At 39.2% G+C, this 4426-nt stretch overlaps 1 pseudogene; it reads left to right on the forward strand.

The window, feature by feature from the left end:
- Window positions 1-1258: 1258 nt before the first annotated feature.
- LOC112477016 lies at window positions 1259-2277 on the forward strand (annotated as a pseudogene).
- Window positions 2278-4426: the final 2149 nt, after the last annotated feature.

A 4426-nucleotide genomic window follows, 5' to 3' on the forward strand; every position in this document is an offset into this window, starting at 1 on the left:
ATCTTTGGGTGGGAGTCAGATCTGGAAGGACATGTCCCACTTTACAGTCAGTCTTAGGAGAAGCATTCTCCAAAAGGATGGTCAGGGTTAGAGACAAGCTGCTATAAGGAAAGATGACAGGCAAATTCATCCAACCATTTCCATTGCCACTCGTACCTTGCCTGGTTGACCACTTGATAAGCTTCTAGGCAACTCTGGCCCTAGACTCTGGTTGGCCTGAGACCCACTGATTCACAAAGTTCTGCAACTACTGTGCCCTTCCGGGTATGGCCTCCCCTTTTGCATTTTCACAGGAGTAGGAGACCTAATTAGAGGTAAGATCAGATCAGGGACTCACTTTTGTTTCAATCTAAACCATAGAAAAGGAAAATCAGAACTTTTTCTCTCATTCAGGGCTCACCATTCACAGCCTTTTCTTTTCCAGTGAAAAAGTCAAGCTGGAAGGTATTTCAGGATTTCACAGTCATGATGTCTTCCACCTACACATGATTCATTCTTGTTTTGGAATTGATCAAAAGAAACCTGGTTGTAAACAATACTGCTGCATGAATAGGACCAGGAGGAAAGATGGGGAAGAGGTGTTCTTGTGGTCGGGTGCTGATATACCATGCTTGGGGAGCATTCACATTAGGATTAACAATGGAAATATGCATTGATTCATTTATTTATTTATCCTTCATTCAATAGCTATTTACTAAGCACATTGGATTCTAAGAGCTAAAGAAGGGACAAAAGTTAGTTTATTTAACAAGTGTATATTGAGCACTTACTATGCGCCAGGCTCTGTGCTACAGGCTGTACATCAGTAATGAGTGAGACCAGCAAGCTCCCTTACCTCATGGAGCCCACACTCTGCTGGGGAAGCGTTTCCAAGATCCCAGAGCCAGTGTATGAACCCATTTGAGGGTCAGAAGGACTCCATAGTGACTGGACCAGCATATTTTACACAAAGCACAGTGTTTCCAAGGCAATTTCAGAAATATTACAAAATCTATATCTTTAGTAAGAGCAGGACCTTGTTTGCACCCCTGGGAGACTCAACCTATAGTTCTATGACATGAATACTGGGATATGCTTGAAGTCTTTCATCAAAAAATGTAAAATTTATATCTATCTTGGTCAGATAATGAAACTATTTGTGTCTGAAATGTTAGCAATGAAGTTCACCTCTTTAAAGACAATTTTAGTAAGATTGTAAGTAACTTTCATTTCCAAAAATTTAATTACTGTGTTATCACTTGGACACAGGGGACTCTCTATGTTCCAAAACATAAGAGTGCACTTTCATTTGTTAGTTTTTATCTGTACCTCAATTTTAACGGACCTCATGTAGCCACTTTAGGCAACAGCCACTCCTCTAAGGTTAATAAGGTTGTGATGCTATCAAATAAAAAAGCTACTGCTGCAATATAATAGCTAAAAGAGATTTGACAAGACAGAAACTTCCTATTACAGGAACTAAATGATACATTAGTTTGCAACAAATAGATAAAGTGCTCTAATCCATTCAATTTCCAAAACATAGCCCTATTTATGATGTAATTTGGAATTCTAGTTTTACTGAGTTTTATGCTATTCATTGTTTCGTGCCTGCTAAAGCAACAATTTCAACCTGAAATGTGACCCTGTGTTCTAAATGCAGCTTATTTAGTCCTCATGGCCATATATTAATGCTAGATAGATTTAGAAATCTGAGGGACAGATGAAATCAAGGGCTGTTAAAAAATACAAATCTATTTCTGAAGCCGTAGCCTCTGATCCTACATCTTTTGCTTGGTGCCCAGATGGGGAACACATTTTAACTACCATGCATGTTCCCAGGTTGTACATTAATATCGAGTATGAACTTTGGCATTATGCCAGCTCCGTCCCAGCAACCATTTTTGTATGAACTATTTCCAGCAAAAATAGCTTACCAAGCAGTTCCAAGTGACGTATCCAATAACCTAAATTTCCAAGGGTTAGTAAACTACCACCTGTAAAAAATAAACTAGTCACCAATTCCAAGCTGCCAGAGGAAAAACTATCCCAGAATAAGAAATCATAAACAGGAAATGATAAGCCATTATCGAAAGCAGCGCCTAAAAATCAAAGGAAATGTGAGGCTAAGAAAGCTGCAAAGCGGGAAATAATAAGTGACAAGAACCAAAATTTAGCACCTACCCCTGCCCCACAGAGCACACCACGAAATATTATGTTTCCATTAACATCTGGAGTCACTAAAACAGACAAAAAATTCAAGAACTTAAAGAAGACCTGAAAGCAATTGAATCTTGAAAGAACAAGCAGAAACTGAAACAGCTAGAAAAGTCAATGAGTTGGAAAAAAATTTAAAAGATACCACTCTCTCCAGAGCTGGAAGATTTGGAATTGGTTCCTTTAAAAATTCACAGAAAGAAAATTGTTAGCTTAACTCAGTGGAAATACATCTGTAGAGCACCCTGAATGTTACCTGTCCATCACGCAACCACGCTTACTGCTCATCTATAACTCATCATTTATGCAAGCATTGACATACATGTGCAATTAGTTAATGTCTATTAAATTGATTTTTCCTACCTTTCAATACTTGTTATAGAAGAGATATGAATTTCACAGCTAAGCTCAGCAGACTGAAAGTCAAATATCATTCTTATTTAGCACTATTTTCCATATAAATGACTAATGGCTTTTTAAATTAAAACAAATATAACCTATTAGATTGGTTAAAGGAATACAGTGCAAAACAAGCCAAGAGAACAAAAGTTTGTTTCTGTGACTTTAGAATGAGTATTAGTTGTTTTTTTGGTTGTTTTTTTTTAAATTGTAATAACTCACTAAGTTGTTCAGTAGAAACTCAATACAGTAATTTTGGGCAAAACAGAATTGTTTTATAGTCCACTTCCTTCAGGAGTCTTTAAAGTTTCCTTTATTGTATTTCTAATCCAAGACTCGGGCTCTGCTCTATCCAATGATGACCGCCAGAAAAGTCTTAATATGTGCTTGAGTGTCATTTCTCCTTAAAGGAGACCTCTGTGGTGGCCTGGGATGGTCAAAGATGAAGCCTGGACACAGATTCTGGTGTGCTGAGCCTCTCATTTATTTCTGCATATGTATTTCGTGACTCCCACAAACTAAGCTTTGTCTAAACATAGTCAAATAAAATTTTAAAAATCCCATTCAGGGTTGTCAGGAAGGACATTAATAATATATGTGAAAGTTGCTAACAGATAGCAGAACTTTAAAAAAGAAAAATAGTGAAATTAAAGTAGTAGAACATGGAAAAGAGAATACAATATGGCATGAAAGAGATCCAGAGAGACTGCTTTCAGAAACCAGAGGCCGGCGACTCCATCAGGTCCTGACCTGTGATGCTACCTGCAGATGAAGCCTGGGAATTCATTGTGATTTAGAGGGAGTTTCTGGGCAGAAGCAAGTCTCTGTGAAGTATGCAGTAGAGGCCAGGAATGGCTGAAGTTTGTGAGGAGGGCACCGGCCACACAAAGAGTGGTAGCTCTCCTGTGGTTTCTCTTTTCAATTTTTATCTTGAATACAACTCTTGAGTTGTTTACACTGTTGCAGGACACAGGCTTTTCTTTTAAACTTTATGTAGCTAAGCCTAGGTATGACCTGGATTCATGTTCTACCTGTTCTGGACAACTATGCTAGTTCTCTCTTTGGGCAGCAGGATGCTGGGCTCATTTGAGCTTCATACACTGGAAGGCAGGCTGGGACACAGGGAGCAGTTCCTGCTGTGTGCTGTTTAATGCTTCATTGACGGTGACTAGGGACAGGGCAAATAGACATGCTGATGCCCCAGGACACCTTTGGACTGAGGTCATTGGGAAGTGAATAGTACTTAGGGCAGTAGCTGAGGAGGTGGGACTCTTCTGAAAGGAAAAGGCAATTCTCATGGATGAAATAAAGGTTCTAAAGTCAACATATCTTGCCATTGCCCACGGGGGGGAAATAAAAATAAAGAGTTTCATTTTCTTCCTGTATATCTTTCCTTACAATAACCCACCCAAATGAGCAATGCCACAGAGTCTCTGATAAGGTGAGCTGGGCTCACATGGAAAGCAACGTGTGAAAGCCTCTGCATGTGAAAAAAACAGTCCTTCCCACCAGTCCTAGAGAAAGTTCTGGAATTTCTCCTCGCACAGCTGTAGCTCTATAACCCACATCCTAGAGAAACTGCAGGAAAAAAACCTTGATTTTCCTCAGTTCCTGGAAAACCATTTGAAGTCTGGTTCCTGTCATTGCTGCGGTCAGATCCTTTCTCTGGAAGTACCTGATTAAAGAGTGTGACCAACAGATTTATTCTCAGGGCTGAAACCAAAGATAACAAAAGGGTTCAGGAATGCAATTGATGAGTAAGAATCTTCAAGATCAAGCCAAACTTTATAGAAGGAGAAGGGAGAAGAGAAAGAAAGATATTTCAACCTTT

Source organism: Pteropus alecto, unplaced genomic scaffold (genome assembly GCF_000325575.1).
Source record: "Pteropus alecto unplaced genomic scaffold, ASM32557v1 scaffold333, whole genome shotgun sequence".
Classification (NCBI taxonomy): Eukaryota; Metazoa; Chordata; class Mammalia; order Chiroptera; family Pteropodidae; genus Pteropus; species Pteropus alecto.